General features: G+C 42.6%; 1 protein-coding gene across 2 annotated transcripts in view; it reads left to right on the top strand.

Moving 5' to 3' along the window:
- LOC126482285 (clavesin-1-like) overlaps positions 1–19,302 on the top strand; it is a 230,726-nt gene that overhangs the window by 154,139 nt on the left and 57,285 nt on the right. The gene's annotated exons all lie outside the window — the stretch shown is intronic.

Below are 19,302 nucleotides of genomic sequence, written 5' to 3'. Positions count from 1 at the left end.
ATTTACCTTGTAGTTTTCCTTGTTGGCCCACCTATAGCGTTTCCATGTGCACAGGTGTAGTGATTAGTGTCCCTTTTTTAATCTGAAACAAATGCTCTGGAATAGATCGTGTTTTCACGAATCTTGCTGCAGGCTGCACTTACGCATGGTGTTCACGACCTATTTACTTTACTCAATATTTGATTCACGGGAAGAATGCCTGGATCATATTAATAACTACATCCCATTCTTTATCAATGACTTTACAGTGAATGTTCTTTTGTGAGTTTTTCTTATTAATAAATTAAGTAATTTTCCGACTCAGTGCTACCTCTTCTTTGTCGTGTGGCTAGAGTTGGTGGCGACCCTATCTCTTATCTTGATTTCAGTGTCAAATAGCATTTTCTTATTCAAAGTGCGCGTGGGTTTTTTAGCTATCAGGATACATTCAAAGGGCGCTTCATGCTTCTTGCACATAGCGTCCTTTTATTCACGCTACTTACAAAAGAATTATAAAAAAAAACGCCCTGGCTGCAATCCTGCAAGTCGTTCACCGTCTCATATAAGTGGAGTTAAATGTTTTGTTCTTGTAAGACCATGCCTGTGTCACATGGAACTGGACCGGTTATATTAACGCACCTACCAGTGTTTGAGCGCCTGACTATCGGTCAGTGTTACTAATTGCAGTTAGTTTTCTACCCCAAATGTAAGAGTATTCCCTGTGATCGGTTTCGTGAAGGAATAAATTGTACCTAGATCTGTGTGTCAGGCAAGGTGGTACATGAGTATATTTGTGTTGTAGTACGAGCAGGCGCTGATATAACCACTCGTGAATATTAATAACTTATAATGAGTGTAAAGTGTAACCATAAATAGGATGTAAAATGTAGACTGGCAATGGCAAGGAATGCGTTTCTGAAGAAGAGAAATTTGTTAACATCGAGTATAGATTCAAGTGTCAGAACGTCGTTTCTGAAAATATTTGTATGCAGTGTAGCCATGTATGGAAGTGAAACATGGACGATAAATAGTTTGGACATGAAAAGATTAGAAGCTTTCGAAATGTGGTGCAAAAGAAGAATGCTGATGATTAGATGGGTAGATCACATAACTAATGAGGAGGTATTGAATAGAATTGGGGAGAAGGGAGTTTGTGGCACAACTTGACTAGAAGAAGTGATCGGTTGGTATGACATGTTCTGAGGCATCAAGGGATCACCAATTTAGTATTGGAGGGCAGCGGGAAGGGTAAAAATCGTAGAGGGAGGCCAAGAGATGAATACACTAAGCAGATTCAGAAGGATATAGGTTGCAGTAGATACTGGGAGATGAAGAAGCTTGCACAGGATAGAGTACCATGGAGAGATGCATTAAACCAGTCTCCAAGCTGAAGACCACAACAACAACAACAAGTTTTACCATACAGGGTGGTCCATTGATAGTGACCGAGCCAAATACCTCACGAAATAAGCATCAAACGAAAAAACTACAAAGAACGAAACTTGTCTAATTTGAAGGGTGAAACCAGATGGCGCTATGGTTGACCCTCTAAATGGCGCTGCCATACGTAAAACGGACATGAACTGCGATTTTTTAAATAGGAACCCATAGTTTTTATTATATATATTCGTGTAGTACGTAAAGAAATATGAATGGTTTAGTTAGAACATTTTTACGCTTTGTGGTAGATGGCGCTGTAATAGTCACAAACGTTTTAAAGTACGTGGCATCACGTAACATTCCGCCAGTGCGGACGGTATTTGCGTTGCTTCTTGATACATTACCCGTGTTAAAACAGACCTTTTACCAATAGCGGAGAAGGTCGATATCGTGTCGATGTATGGCTATTGTGATCAAAATGCCCAACGGGCGTGTGCTATGTATGCTGTTCGGCATCCTGGACGACATCATCCAAGTGTCCGGACCCTTCGCCGGGTAGTTACGTTGTTTCAGTAAACAGTAAGTGTTCAGCCACTTGTGAAACGTCAACGACGACCTGCAACAAACGATGATGCCCAAGTAGGTGTTTTAGCTGCTGTCGCGGCTAATCCGCAAAACAGTAGCAGACAAACTCCGCGAGAATCGGGAATCTCAAGAACTTCGGTGTTCAGAATGCTACATCAACATCGGTTGCTCCCGTACCATATTTCTATACACCAGGAATTGTATGGAGACGACTCTGAACGTCGTGTACAGTTCTGCCACTGGGCACAACAGAAATTACCGGAGGATGACAGATTTTTTGCACGCGTTCTATTTAGCGACGAAGCGTCATTCACCAAGAGCGGTAAGGTAACCCGACATAATATGCACTATTGGGCAACGGAAAACCTACGATGGCTGCCACAAGTGGAACATCACCGGCCTTGGCGGTTAATGTATGGTGCGGCATTATGTGAGAAAAGATAATTGGCCCCCATTTTATTGATGGCAATCTAAATGGTGCAATGTATGCTGATTTCCTACGTAATGTTCTACCGATGTTACTACAAGATGTTTCACTGCATGACAGAACGGCGATTTTTCTTCCAACATGATGGATGTCCGACACATAGCTCCCGTTCGGTTGAAGCGGTGTTGAATAGCATATTTCATGAGAGGTGGATTGGTCGTCGAAGCACCATACCATGACCCGCAAGTTCACCGGATCTGACGTCCCCGGATTTCTTTCTGTGGGGAAAGTTGAAGGATATTTGCTATCGTGATCCACCGACAACGCTTGACAACATGCGTCAGCGCATTGTCAATGCATGTGCGTACAATACGGAAGGTGAACTACTCGCTGTTGAGAGGAATGTCGTTAAACGTATTGCCAAATGCATTGAGGTTGAGAGACATCGTTTTGCGCATTTATTGCATTAATTTGGTATTTACGGGTGATCGCGCTGTAACAGTATGCGTTCTCAGAAATAATAAGTTCACAAAGGTACATGTATCACATTGGAACATCCGAAATGAAATGTTGAAATGTACCTACGTTCTGTATTTTGATTTAAGAACCTACCTGTTACAACTGTTCGTCTAAAATTGTGAGCCATATGTTTGTGACTATTACAGCGCCATCTATCACAAAGCGAAAGAGTTGGTCCACCTAAAACATTCATATTTCTTTACGTACTACACGAATATGTAATAAAAATGGGGGTTCCTGTTTAGAAAAACTCAGTTGATATCCGTTTGAACTATGACAGCGCCATCTAGCGGGCCAACCATAGCGCCATCTGGTTTCCCCGTTCAAGGTAGACAAGTTTCGTCTTTGTAGTTTTTTTCGTTTGACGCTTATTTCGTGATATATTTGGCCAGGTCACGATCAAATGACCACCCTGTATATAAATAGGGTGTGCCATAATTAATGGCGTAGACGTATACAGTTGAAAGTACACGATACTAGAAGGAAAAAAATCTTAGTAAATATAACGTCGAAAAGGTATACCGTAAGAGCTACGAACAGTTTTTCATCTTCGATACTATGAAGCAAATCTCTTCTACTGCAAGCTCTTCGGTTTCTATACTTCGGGAAGCGATGGACCAAATCAAGAAAAAAACGTCCAGTAAACAAGTACTCATAACTCTTAAGGTGTGCATTTTCCACCCTATGTTTAGGGAGACTTTTTTGCTTCCAGTGTCGTGTACTTTCAACTTTAGGCGTTACGCCATTAATTATGACACAAACCATATATATCCTGACCGTTCTAGTGCGAGGCTTTATTTGTGCAGATTGCTGTTCCCTTTTCGTGTGGTTGGCAGGACAGCTTTGGCGGCAAACGTGGCGTTCCTGATCACTATGTCTGGAGAGAGGCGTGTTTGTTTGCGTGGTACACTTCCGTCGTCGCAATTCGCCGGTTGACCGCCAGTCTGGCTCCCCTACCAGTCGCATAATGTTGGCTCAAGTTAAGCTTATCGTTTCATGCATACCACGGCGGAGTGTTGTCGTTTATGCGGTAACTAGTTGTTAGATTTGTTTGGTTACCTCAAGTAGTTAAGTCCTGTTTGCCAAGCCTGAGGTTATTCCTCATAACACCCTGTAACTATCTATCTAAAGCTGGCAATCTTATAACTACTTCTCAGTTTACTTATTACTACTTCCAAGTTTAATACTTGTTGAGACGTCGTACGCCTTCCCGCCGTAATAATTCTTGAAAATCTCTTCACGTTTGCTGCCGGATCGTAAAATCTATTGGATTCAATATTACGGCGATCTAACTTTCCGCCATCCTCAGGAGGACGCTGATTCTGCTGATGAGTCCCGTTTAGAACTGATCCAGACTGCAGATCGACGTCCTCTATAGGCCTCCGTATTGTATACAGCGCATGCGCCGCCCATCACAGCTGATGCCCTCCAAAACTGGTCAGGCGTCGCCGCCCTTAGTAGAACACCGGCGGCAACGATATATCGCACTCAGGGAGATTTTCGAACGCTCGGACGTGCCGCAGCGAAGAACGTTCTGATTTGATGCGGGATAGTACAGGATTCTACGCCCTGCCAAGAAGAAACCCATTGTATTTATTAATTAAATTATCCACCAACCTAATTTCAATTACTTCTTTATAGACACTGTTCCAAAAACCGGGAGTGTTGGTAACTATCACAATTTCGACAGATATCATATCGTACCCTCGTTTAAGCGATCTTTTGCTACGGCCGATTTCTTCCGGCTATTTTAGCCTCGTATGATCGCAATGTTAGAGGCATCGGTCATGAACTGTGCGAATCGAAAGGCTGATGTAAGCCTTCCCATATCGACACGGAATATTGTACACACAAGGCTTCCCAAGCCCCAAGTCATCTTTCACAGAGCTGAGTAGTGCCCTATCATTGTAAGCTGGACGGAACCCGCTCTTAATGTTTAAGCTGCTCAGAAATGATCCAGTCTCAAATTACATGCCCACAGAATAAGTAAGAAAGGCCACGTACCTATGCTCCTCTTCATGCATCTGCGCTGATGGTCCACACTCTACAGTCTGACGAATCTGCTTCTCAGAATATCCAACGTCCTTAAAAAAAATCCATCAAATGCGCAAGTTCTTGGGTTAAACTGTCCGTGTCGGAAATAACATATGCACTGTGTACCAGAGTCCTAAGAACGCCACTCCATTCATATGATGGATGACAACTCGTCGAATGCAGTCCCTGAGCTCAGGGAGTGTTCGCCAGTATCACCTGAAGATCGCCAGAACACTATGCGCCGAAATACTGTGGCAGTAAGTTGCAAACATCCGGCAGTTCGCCCGAAATTTTATGGAACAATCCTATCCCTTCTCTTTGTCGGTGTTTTCCACATTTTCCTTTCCTCTCAGATTCTGCACAGAACTCCCTCATTCCTCACCTAATCAGTCCACCTAATTTTCAACATTCGCTTGTAGCACCAGATCCCAAATGCTTCGATTCTCTTCTGCCACGTTTTTCCATAGTTCGTACAATGCTCTACTCCGACGTACTTTCTCAGAAATTTCTTCATGAAACTCAGTCGTATGTTTGATACCAGTAGACTTCTCTTGGAGAGAAATGCCGTTCTTGCCAGTGCTAACCTATTTTTGATATCCTCCTTGCTCCGTCCGTCATTGGTGATTTTGTTGCTTAGCCAGCAGAATTCCTTAACTTCATGCACTTCGTAACCATCAATACTGATAAGTTTCCGCTCTTCTCTTTTCCGGTAGTTCTCATTACTAGCGTTTTTCTTCGGTTTTATCTCAATATATATTCTTTAATCATTAGAATATTCATTCCATTTAGCAGATCCTGTAATTCTTCTTCACTTACACTCAGGATAGCAATGTCATCAGCGAATCGTATCATTGATATCCTTTCACCTTGAATTTTAATAACCCTCCTGAACCTATCTTTTATTTCTATCATTGCATCTTCGATGTACAGATTAAGCAGTAGGGGCGAAAGACTAACACCTGTCTTACACCTTTTTTAATCCGAACACTTCGTTCTTGATCGTTCAGTCTTATTACTCCCTGTTGGATTTTGTACATGCTGTATTATACTCGTATCTCCCTATAGCTTACAACTAATTTTCTCAGAATTCCGATCATCATCTTGCACCATTTTAAGCTGTCGAACGCTTTTTGTCGGACGACAGATCCTAGGAACGTGACTTGTTTTCTTTAGTCTTGGTTCCATTATCAACTGCAACGTCAGAACCGTTTCTCTGGTGCCTTCAACTTTACTGAAGCCAAACTGATCGTCATCTAACACTTACTCCATTTTCTTTTCCATCTACTGTATATTATTCTTGTCAGTAACTTGGATACATAAGCTGTGAAGCTGATAGTGCGACAGTTCTCGCAGTTGTCAGTTCTTGCAGTCTTCGGAATTCCGTGGATGATATTTTTTTCGAAAGTTAGATCGTGTGGCTCAAATGGCTCAAATGGCTCTGAGCACTATGCGACTTAACTTCTGAGGTCATCAGTCGCCTAGAACTTAGAACTAATTAAACCTAACTAACCTAAGGACATCACACACATCCATGCCCGAGGCAGAATTCGAACCTGCGACCGTAGTGGTCGCACGGTTCCAGACTGTAGTGCCTAGAATCGCACGGCCACACCGGCCGGCATAGATCGTATGTCGCCAGATTTATGCATTCTACACATCTACGTGAAGAGTCATTTTGTTGCCACTTCCCCAATGATTTTAAAAATTCTGATGGAATGTTATCTTTCCCTTCTGCCTTATTTGATCTTAAGTCCTCCAAGGCTATCTTAAATTTTGATTCTAGTACTGGATCCCCAATCTGTTCTAAATCGACTCGTTTTTCTTCTATCACATCAGACAAATCTTCCTCGTCTTAGAGGCCTTCAGTGTACACTTTCCATCTATCCGCTCTCCTTTCGTTGGTTATTCTTGGTCGTATGTACCAACTTATTAAATTTTTCTGCTCCCTTCCATGATGGCCATTAGCGTGAACTTCACGACAGTATTTTTATGTTGACTGGCAAATGAGTCAGAAAATAAATGAACTGCATCTGGACCGTCTTCTGGTTGGGACTCGTCAAGGTTTCTGAGAAAATTCGATAGAGGAGAGGCTACTTGATTGCATCCCTTTGGTCTTTCTGTTTCAAGCCTAGCATAAAAAGCAATCTCTTCTATTGTCTGTGCTCTAGAATAAATCATAATGCACAAACTGTATAGCCTAAACTGTATTCAATAGAATACTTCACCTACGAAGAGTTTAGTATTCGCTGATTCTGTTGTATGTCCAGACGTGCTTTAACCACACTTGGATTTTCCTCCTTCATTATTGCAGAGAACTGTTTTTGGATGAATTTTAATCAACTTGTGGTTTTTCATTAATTGATAATTTTTATCCAGCTCTTGTGCGTCTTGAGATTTGGTTTTTGGACATCCCTGATATGCTTGAAATTTTGTGACACATATAAACACTGTGCGACCATCTGTTTTCCTTACGCTACATTTTTTCGGAACTGTATTCTTCCGAAATGCTTCTTGGTGTTCCTGGTATGAAGGGAGAAATAATCAGGAGTTAGTGTTGACGTATAAACCACTAATTTGTTTCTATGGTTGGTGCTCGAGCGCATTTAATTTCTTTTTTGCAGAGAACGCTCTCGCACGATCACTGACAATGACATTGTGTTGTGGTCTTCAGTCCAGAGACTTGTTTGCTGCAGCTCTCCATGCTACTCTATCCTGTGCAAGTTTCTTCATCTCCGAGTTACTATTGCCACCTACATCCATCCTGAATCATTTTGGTGTGTTCATCTCTTAGTCTCCCACTACGATTTTTACCTTCCACGCTTTCCTCCAATACTAGATTGGTGATCCGTTGATACCTCAGAATGTGTCCTACCAACCGATCCCTTCTTCTAGTCAAGTTGTGCCACAAATTGCTCCTCTCCCCATGTCTATCCAGTTGCTCCTCGTTATTTATATGATCTACCCATCTAATCTTCAACATTGTTCTGTAGCACCGCATTTCGAAAGCTTCATTTCCATAAATGGATGCACTCCATAAAAATACTTCAGAAAATACTTCCTGACAAAGATATTCTGCATTGTTATTCTCACTTAGGGCCTCTCAAAAGAAAAGCATAGTTTTCATTTATTGACTTTTGTTTTAACTGGCTGAGAGCTAAAACCGATTTTTGCTAAAACTCGTAGTTTCCAAGTCCCTGTAACTGCGAATAACATTTGCAAAGGCCAGGTGTGGCAACAATCTAAAACTGGAACAAATGAACATCTATGAATTTTTGAAAAAAAAAAAACCTCCTCAATTACCTGTTCACTGAGGTCGACCTTCAACTGGCATACGTTATTTTCATTTCAGACTGAATGGTGTAATTATACCTCGGGGCACCCATCAGACAGTATTAATTTGTTGTTTTTCTTGAGATGTGTTGCTCTTTCCGTCGCGCGGTCTCAGGCGTCTTGTCAAGGTATGCGCGGCTCACACCTTCGGAAGTTCGAGTCCTCTCTCGGGCGTGGGTGTGTGTTGTCCATAGCGTAAGTTAGTTTATGTTAGATTAAGTAATGCGTAAGCTTAGGGACCGATGACCAAAGCAGTTTGGTCCCATAAGACTTTGCCACAAAACTTTTTTTCGTGCTCTTTCCTTTTCCTAAACTCGTCTTACTTCATAGTGGAGTGAAAGTAGTGTTGAGACGACTTTTCTGTATAGCCTAGCAACGCTGTCATCAGAATTGTTTTCTGGACGTACCTCTAATAGAGCACTGGCTCTCATTGAAGTGAACTGAGGATTTTGCCGTGCAGCGACGGTCATGTATGACTAGAGGTACCTGCATGGTTTTCGTACTTAGGACCTTCCCAAAAATTGAGTAAAATATTCATATGACGTCGTAAATTGCTTTGTGTGTGTTGTCTTTTTTATCTTATGTTCATAAATCCTAATACATACAGCAACTTTTAGAAGGGACTACCTTACTCACAAGGTAGCTAAATACAGGCGATCCTTTAAGCACTTAATATGTTCCAGCGCTAGTGTACAACTGATCATGAAGCGGTATCTGCAGGAGGTGCAGTGGTTACTTGTTCGTACTCAGGTACGTATGTGATTAATGAGTAATTCAACTGAAAATCCATCGTATTGTTACGGGCGCTGGAACTACCACGGCTTCTGCTGATACGTGACAGCTTTTTGCTGACTTGGACGAGCAAAGTTCACTGCAATGATGCCAAGTGTTTGCTAAGTGGTAGACAGCATACGCGTGTGTTGCGTGACTTCGAGTTTTTGTGCGGTCTGAACGTAATCACTCAAACTTATCTACAATGTTCAGCAAGCTGAGGATACGAGAAACCAATGACGTGTCTCACATATTAAGGTGCTAAATATATCTACACACACAGGATCAAAATGACGCTATGCTTGTGAAACCTTCCCGTCCCCTCTATATCTCTTTTGTTACTCAACCTTCACTTCTATAATAACCTATGAAACCTTCCATTAGGATTTCTGTCTCTTGCTTAATAATAACAAATGAAATCTTCCCTTTGAAATTAATTCTCTTTCTCAATAATAACAAGTGCAGTCTTCGCATACAAATTTAAATGTTGCTTATTAAAACTGATTTGCTGATTATTTCGACGAAACATAGAACGTGTCGTCGTCGTGGCCCTCAGTCATTACCTGAAATAACCCAAAACTGTTTTTTACATTTTTTACTGTTACTGGATCGCCATCTGACTTCTTCATCGAACTGCGACATGAATATACTTACTCTGTTTTACTATACTCTATTAGCTGCTGGTGGGCTGTCATAATAAGTGGCTGTATTTATTACCAAAGCTGGCGTTATTCTTTAATTAATTTGACTGAAGTTACGTAATTCATAGTTAAACTTTTTGTTGACAACAATAAAATTTTGCAAAGTTTTACGTTGATGGTTTTTGGGATGGACTATAGTCAGTAATGCAATAGTGCTGGCAAAAATTAATTATATTCTGAAAAGAATTCTTCAAAAATTTACTGATGGTAATGAAATGATTTTACAAACGTCCAAATGGGACTTACTTTTGACAATAATCTTGCAACTAGCATTGCGCAAACATACCTTCAGTAGTCTTGAGTTACTTAAAATAATAATGATAATAATAAATAATTCAATAATATTAGTTCCTCTTATGATATTAGCTAGCTGATGTATCTGTACATCCGTTTATAATCTCTTGTAAATCGTAGCTGGTGGCTGGCAGGCACACCGCTCCTCTCAATCTCTCGCTTCAGACCTGATACCGACTCGCTTCACATGTCGCTTTCTACTGACTTCCTGCGAACGCTAAAGTGCGGTCTATCCCGCCAACAATGCTTTCTGGTGCAGACAATCCCTGCTACCTTTACAAAATGTACAAATGCGCGGTCTTTCCCGCTCTTTTTTTAAAATGTATCCATACGCGGTCTCTCCCGCCCTTTTTGAAATTATATCAATGTGCGGTCTCTCCCGCTAACAATACTTTGGTGCAGACATTCCCTGCTACTACAATTATTTCTAAAATGACAAATATTAATTATTCATACTTAATCCTATTCATAAAATATAAACATCTTTCGTAAAGAATGGTTTGACAATAGACAATAGATATACATGTCTTACACTTGTTTTAGGCCAGAGTATTGCACAAGGTGTTCTTTTAAGCGCGCAGGGTGACGAAATTGTTAAAAGTAAGCGAGAGTTGATCCAGGAAGGCAACATCTCACAAGACTAGGTAGAGTAAACCCAAACTTAAGTCATCGTATCTGAAACTGCCACTGTTATTAGGTTCCTGCAGTTTCTGAAATACACTACCAGAAAAAAAAAGTACTCGTTTTAGATTTCTCCAATTACCTCAAGAATGATTGCTGCAGCAGTGCATAAGAAGTATATGAAATGATTACATTTACAGATTAATAGCTGAAGTGGTTCTTAGGTACCAGGCATCGACCCGTACTGAAACACCGATATTAGTATCAGGTGCAGCCTCCATGTGCACGCGCTGACTCTGATACCCAGTCGATCGTACAGATGGCTAATACAGTCCTGTGATATGAAACTTCTTGGCAGATTAAAACCATTTGCCGGACCGAGACTCGAACTCGGGACCTTTTCCTTTCGCGGCAAGTGCTCTAGCAACTGAGCTACCCAAGCACGACTCATGCCCCCTCCTCACAGCTTCACTTATGCCATTATTTCGTCTCCTACCTTCCAAACGTTACAGAGGCAGGAGAGCTTGGGTAGCTCAGTTGGTAGAGCACTTGCCCGCGAAAGGCAAAGGTCCCGAGTTCGAGTCTCGGTCCGGCACACAGCTTTGATCTGCCAGGAAGTTTCATATCAGCACACACTCCGCTGCAGAGTGAAAAATCTCATTCCAGTATTGTGATACATTATGCCACCCCTACTTGACCTGTTCACGTAGTTGTGTAGGAGTTGTTCGATAACGAGTCTTCCAGAGCACGTTGACTTTCATGGACAACGTGTGGACGAGCGTTATCCTGTTGGAACAACATATCACATTCCCGTTGAAATAACGGCAAAAGAACGGATCTAACAACGTTCTGTACGTATCGAGCGCTGGTTAGTCCCCTCCAGAAACATCTAAGGAGATCGAGGGTTGTAACCTATTACACCTCATGCCGTAAGGTTTGGGTGGGGCCAGTGTGTCTTGGACGAATAAACTCTACGAGACAGCATACACCAGCACTACTTCGTCCGAACTTGCGTGCAAGCACGATCTGGTTTCTTAGCTAAAGACCACGGGTCGCTATTCCATCGTCAAAGTGATCCTCTAACGGCTTAGGCCGAGCACGTCGATGCTGTAGCGTGAGTTGCTGACGCGCTAGTGGTGTGTGTGCGCGTAGACTCACTGCTAATGACTCGTGTACAGCAGTTAGTGTAGACGTCACCGGTCTCACAAGTCCCGTATCTGTGCTGTGGTAGCTTTACGATCGGCTGCTGCTGCCCTTACAATACGACCATCCTGGGGGGCGTCTGCTCCATAGACTTCCAGAGACTCATCTACGGGTGTGTGAATTCTGACATGGCTACTGATAACGGCATCGTTGCACAACTAACACAACTCGTCGAACTTGTGTGACAATTCCACGAAAAGACCATCCCGCTATCAGAAAGGCCACAATTTGGCTCCTTCCAGACTCGCTAGTTTTGATGTAGGAAGCAAGAGTGTGTCTACGTGGTATGGTAACTCTTGCTTCACACCGAGCCATTTGACGCTGAGGATTCCCCAATATAGGGCAGACGTAGCTGACTATGCCACTATGGTATCCGTTTCCGGGTGACATTGGAACCATTATTAGTACATCAATTTTGCTCCAGGTGGCATATGCCATAATCAGATCAAAATCGACGTCGTGCTTCCAGGTGTACCAGTCTTTTGTCTACGGTGTAGTATATTAGAGGAAATGTAGTGATTGAGGTGACATTGCTCTTAAATATATAACAGAATTACTTGCGTAGTAATGGTTACAGGCAGCTGAATGCAAAAGTTGTTGTCTTCGAAGCATTTCGAGAACCAGATGCAGGCAGTATGGGTATGGTGGTTTGTACCTTTTCACCCACAATGGCACTCTTAGGCCGGGCGTTTATTAGGCATCCTAAAAAGACTTTCTGATTCAGCAGATGGTGGGCGGTCATGACCGCTTTTGCCAGATGAGAAAACAGTTTCTCTCTAGGACGTGTTTCAAGGCGCAAGTTTTATAAGTTTGGGGCACAGTGTTATAACATTGGTCGTGCATGCGGTAGGACAAACGGTACCATGACGCTCGTGATGAGGCGCTAGGTAGCCATCTGCTGTGGCCGAGCGGTTCTAGGCGCTTCAGTCCGGAACCGTGTCGCTGCTACGGCCGCAGGTTCGAATTCTGCCTCGGGCATGAATGTGTGATGTCCTCAGGTTAGTTAGGTTTAAGTAGTTCTAAGTCTAGGGGACTGATGACCTCAGATGATCAGTCCCATAGTGCTTAGAGCCATTTGAACGATTTGAGGCTCTATGTAGGCGTTACAGTAAAAGACATGCGGCGCCGAAGACTGTCTGCCTGTGTCCAGCTGCGGCAAGCTCTTGGCCTGAACCCAGTGTCGAAGCTTAGCTCATTTCCAGAGAGCGAGAATGTCGTGCGTAGTTATCACTATATGCACCATCAGCATGAGTTCATAGAGGTCGCTCTATCACTTAGTTATGGTATATTAATGAAACCACAGGCCAAATTGGGTAAGAAATGTTTGTTGTGGTCTTCAGTTCAGACTGGTTTAATGGAGCTCTCCATGCTACTCTACCCAGCACAAACCTCTTCGTTGTCGAATAACTACTGAAACTTACATCTTCTGAATCTGGTTAGTATAATCTTCTATTGGTCTCTCTCTACAATTTGTGGCCTTCCCTCTTCCCTCTACTTCCCTCCAACAATAAATTGGTGATCCTTTGATGGCTCAGAATGTATCCTATAAACCGATCCCATCATTTTTTCTCCCCAATTCTGGTCAGTACCTTCTCATTTGTTAGGTGTTCTACCCACTTTATCTTCAGCATTTATCTACAGCACCATATTTCACGTTTCCATTCTCTTCTTGTTTTAATTGTTTATTGTCCATGATTGACTTCCATACGTCGCTACACTCCATACACACACTTTCAGAAAAGACTTCGTGCCGCTTAAGTTCATATTCGATGTTGAAATTTCTTCAGAAACATTTTCCTTGCCATTGCCAGTCTATATTTCACATCCTCTCTACTTTGGTAGTAATCACTTATTTTCTCGCCAAATAACAAAACTCAACTGATACTTAAAGTGTATTATTTCCTAACCTAATTCCCTCAGTATCGACTGATTTAGTTCTACTAGAGTCTATTTTTTTCGCTTTGTTTTTGTTCATATTCATTTTATATTCTACTTTCAAGACACTGACCATTCCGTTCAACTGGTCTTACAAGTCCTTTGCTGTCTCTGACCGAATTACAATGTCCTCAGCAAAACTCAAAGTTTTTATTTGGCTCAAATGGTTCAAATGGCTCTGAGCACTATGGGACTTAACATCTGAGGTCATCAGTCCCCTAGAACTTAGAACTATTTAAACCTAACTAACCTAAGGACATCACACACATCCATGCCCGAGGCAGGATTCGAACCTGCGACCGTAGCGGTCCCGTGGTTCCGGACTGATTGCCTAGAACCACTAGACCACCGTGGGCCGGCCAAAGTTTTTATTTCTTCTGCCTGAACTTTAATTCCTGCTCCAAATTTTTCTTTTGTTTCCTCTTCTGGTCGCTCAATATACAGACCGAATAATATCGGAAATACGTTACAACCTCGGCTCGCTCCTTTCTATGACGAAATAGTAAGCAACCAGATGTATGAAAGAAATTTAACTTCCTTACCGATTCCGGGGAGTAAGTGCCTATCTTCACAAGATTATACCTGTTGCATTATCTGCAAGCGTCAACAATAAGATGCCTACAGCAAAATGCTCTTCTAATCCAGTGCTTCCCTTTCATGCCACTCGGCTCTTATTACTTTCAGACGTAGAATCCTTAAGCATTCCATCTGAAGTGTCAGCTATACTTAGGCATGGAAATGTGGCACTGGAGTATATACTTTAGACTTCTGGGCCCATCTGGTGAGTATGTGTTTAAGTGCGAATTAACTTTCACTTTCTTTTACATTAGGGTTGCATTTCTGAAATTTTGAGACATTACATTACTTGAGGTTCTTACACTGTTCTTTCACGCTCTCAACCTGAACTACGCTGTGGATAATTAGTGTAATTAACGAATTTTTTTTTTGCTTCCTCTGTACCTTGCGTACATTTTACAATTTTCCAACAAGTTATGTGTTGAAAACAAGAGATTTACTACAATACTGCTTTTTCTAACATTATAACCATCTGTTGACAACAGGGAGAACTACTCATAGGTCAAAGTACGAGCTGCCGAAGTTTTTACAGAGCAACCATCCGTTGGCGGTAATAATAGCCACACACAAATCGTGGTACAAAGATCGAACTGTGCTCATTTCTTACAATGCATGAATTTAGTGGTCACACGAGCACCCGTTTTCTACAGTGCAGGCATCTGCTAGTTACAGGAGCAACTAGGATGTGAAACAGGTCTTGATTTTATTTCGCATCCTCAGATTTTGTGGAGCAGTATTTAAGATAAAAACCATTTCCAATAGATATGAATTCCTAGTTCTTTATTTAAGTTTTATGAGCAAATGTTGGTTTTTAATTATCTACAAAGAAGTATGCTATCTATTTGGATCACTGTTCCATGGCAAATGATTTTTAAATCCTCACTTGAAGTTTACTACTGTGGCTGGTGAGCCAGTCCTTAAACGAACTTGTGGAAGCTAGTAACGTAAGCACGGTTGACATAATTTTCGACCGTTTAGATACTGGCTTTGCAGCCGAGAAGGGGCACGTGGGGGAGAGGGGCATGAGGTATGCTTTGTAGCATTATGTTATACGGAGAGCTAGTGACATGAGACCGGCTTTTTCTCATGTGAATCGTAAAACAATAAGCAACCATGGCTTCAAATTTATACAGTGAGACATGTCCAACTGCAGACAACAGTAGACACTGACGCACTGTCACCTTAAAGTTGTGAGAATCTGGTAGTTAGAGCATAACGCGTAATCAGTATCCAGGTCACTGCAGAGATATCACCAGCTATGTTGAATCAAGAAGGTGGATGAAGTCGGCTGTGACAGGAGAAACATACCACCCAAAACCAACACCTAAGGCCTAACGGATTCACAGTTTACTCATTGTCTGTAGGTTCCTTTGTCCTAAATGTAGCGTCATCATATCCGGTATTAGCACTGTGACAAAAAATTACCAATTAAAAAGACCCTGTTCACTGCTTAACGTTGTAATACCTGTACCCATAATACAATATGATCAGGTAGTTCTCCTCAGATCTATTTGTTCGTTGTTTTTACCTCGCAGGACACAACATTAGTCTTTCACCTAAAAGAGAGCTGTGGATTATGCAGAACTGGTGTCAGGCATTTTTGTGATCCTCAATCTCTGAATCCGTGGCAGTGAACTGTGTGTATGTGCCATGTTGAATCAGTGCAGTAAGTTGGTTTGGACACTACGTGGCAAAATCGAAGAAGAGAACTGCAATGTTTTCCCATAACCACAATGTGAACTAACCTGTTGTATATGTTCGCGTACAAAGGCAGACTGTCCAACGTGCATGTAAGGAATGCTGGAACACTCGCTGCCTAACCGACAAGTAGCAACGACTACCGTCACTCTTCGTTAATGACAATCACTTAAAAACAAGACAGGAATTAAGTAGCGATCTTGACATCTGCAGTCAGGTACCTCGCAAAGAGCCACTGCTCACAAGGCAATATGAATCTGTGGCTTCAGGAGACCAAGATATACAGAAACTGAACAGGGTGGAGGTATGTGACGTGATCCGACAGTCAGTTGTTTTGTCTCTTCTCAAATCACGCAAGGCGTTGAGTGCACTGGCGGCCCAGATGCGTGGAGGATAATGCTCAGGCCGGAAGTTGGTGTTTTTTCGCGGCAGTGGTTTGTATGCTTCGACTTTGGCCCACTTATTCAGACTGCCACGAATGTAAACCACAACATGATGGATGATCAAGTGTTGTCCCAGTCACCATTTCTTCTTGATCAATACCCGCCTCTGTAGCGGAAGCTGTTAACGCCCTCTAGAGCTGTGGCTCTCAAGCGGACCACATAGAATCCTGGTGCTGGATGAAATTTCCACTGCCATTGTCTGGCTGGCAAAGCGAGGACAGGCACTGTCACAAGGATCCTGATCGCAAGTTTTTGTGCCTGTGCCACGAATTTATTCCGAACCTCTCCACAGTCGTGAAACGACAGCATGTGGCACAGTTTATAATGATCCGTCCTTCGGATGGAGACGTTAATATCGCGGGCACTTATCGCTATTCCATATCAGTAGGCTACATGCCAGCACCAGGTTTCGTCTTCTGCCTTCTTTCGGCATTGCACAACAGGGAAACGTTGCACCAACTGTATACAGATCCAGTACAGTCACGTAAACGCAACAAATGCGATTCGACTCAACTTTCACGTACCGTGAAGAAATGGGTGAATGGAAATAGGCTGTTCCAGTCGCTGGCCACTGGGCACCGGTCATCGAGATCTGGAAGTACCCAGTGGTCTTGAAGTTTCTACGTATTTTGGAAGTGGCCAGACGTCCATATGAAGATAAAAACATGGATGAAACTGGAGAAACTGTCTAGAGATCAAGTACGAATAACGCTGTATACATCGTATTAAAAGACCAAGTGACCAAAGAAACGGAAGTAATGTCATTGCAATTATTCTTCAGTTTGGAAACTCGCTACGAACTTCTTCAGGGTTTCCAACCAGCGTGTTCAGAATACACAACTGTTGATACTGTCACAACTTCATCGTCACCACGTACGAATGATGCTCAATACCATGCATCTGTATGTAACTAATCACACACAAATTATAAGAAATTAATTTTCAGTTCTCTGGAAAAAGTTTTTAAAGTAACACTGGGAAACAAAATGTCAAAAAGCTGCTGCAATTATCAAAAAATTATGGGTTTTCTCACATTAAATATCACGGTTAATTTTTTCAGGTGTCGCTAGGTACATATGACTCTTAAACGAGCCATTCCTGAGATCCTTTTTTACCAAATCTACGAAATAGTTAAACTGGAGATATTTAACCTGAATCAGACACGGGATGTTTACCTTATTTCAGTAAATAACGATTGGTAAGTGACAAAGAAACCTTCGTCACACCTTTTCCTGAATATGTAACGTCATTCTGCTTTTCCATTATGTAACTGTAGGAGTCGGATGTCTTCTTATTGGGACAACAATAAAACGCCGCCACTCACTTTGACAAATGTTCATCTAACAGTCATATTCGCAGTTCTCTGTGACAAACAGAATAACCATCAGAGCAGTTAAGCGTTATTTTTATTTCATGTAGTTACCAGACTAGTAATAATGGACGTGAACAGCGCCACATAATGAGTGATCACTGTCAAGGACGCGTCACGTGATCGACTGAGACAGCATTATGAGAATCGGACGGAGTTTGAAAGGGTCCTCTCGTAGGTCTCGATTTTGTTGGCTGGTTGAATCATGCGACATTAAGATCTGTGGGTCATTTGGCTGGGACAGTGGGCTGGCGTTGACTGCGTGCGAACGTCAGGGCAGGCACAATACTCGTCATGGTTTCGGTAGACCGCACCTGTCCATGACGTGAGGATCGCCGTATTGCTCGTCAAGCACACAGTAACTCCTTCACATTTGCGTCTGCAATCCGAGAACGAGTAACTATCTTCCAGAAAAATTCTGTGTCCTGTCGTACAGGGTGGAGGCTGGCGGCAGCAGGACTAGAGAATTAACGACCCACGCGTAGGCTGACTTGAACAACACAGTCTGCACAAATGGTGCCTTTTGGAGCGGTGTCGTGACTGGGAGAGACGGACTCCTGGCGGATTGCTTCACGAAGTGTTCAGCGACGAGTCGCGAATTCCTCTACTCCGGGTGACCACCGTCGGCGAGTGTGTAGGCGACCTGGGGATAAGTCTCATTCATTGAAAGACTTGCAGAGGCACAGCGATGTTACTCTTCGCGTTATGGTATGGGGAGCCATCTGGTATGGCTTCAGTTCACGGCTGGTAGTGGTGGAGGGAACTGTGACGTCACAGCACAATGTCACTGACATTCTACACCCTTCTGTGTTAACTCTCATGCAACAGTGGCGTGGTACCGTTTTCCAGTTCCACAACGCTCGCCCACAGACAGCCTGTGTCTCTGTGGACGACCATGAAGAGCTGAGGTACTCTTGGGGACAGGAGGATTCCCTCCCTGTCCGCAACAGAACATGTGTGCAGTACCTCGGACCTCAACTCCGCTATTATCCAGGATACAGGCAGCCGTCACAAGACTTGTCTGCCAGTTTGCCTCAGGAGAGGCTACAAACACTTTGTGACACCTAACCCAATCATTGCATGCACGCAGACGAGAGCCGGTGCAATGTCATATTGCCAACTTCATCGTAAATTACATTCGGTAATCACTGAAATAACACGTCCTCTTAACCCCTGCAGTATTAACTTCAACATCAGGCAGTCATATGAAATTGAAGAAAAATCAATTTCATGTGCCATTTAGTGTCTTAGAAATCGAACGAAAAGTATTACGTCGAAAAGAAACGCACGGATCGGATAGGCGCTTCCTTCTAATTTCTTTTAAGGGGCAAGAGAACCTCCACTGCATAACTAAATACACGAGTTGATAGAATTTTGCTTCACTTACCGCATTTTTAATAGTAAGAAAATCGGTAAACTCATGTGTTGCGAATTTCG

Source organism: Schistocerca serialis, chromosome 5 (genome assembly GCF_023864345.2).
Source record: "Schistocerca serialis cubense isolate TAMUIC-IGC-003099 chromosome 5, iqSchSeri2.2, whole genome shotgun sequence".
NCBI classification, from domain to species: Eukaryota; Metazoa; Arthropoda; class Insecta; order Orthoptera; family Acrididae; genus Schistocerca; species Schistocerca serialis.
The sequence above is the reverse complement of the archived record's forward strand: the minus strand, read 5'-3'. Positions and strand labels throughout refer to the sequence as shown.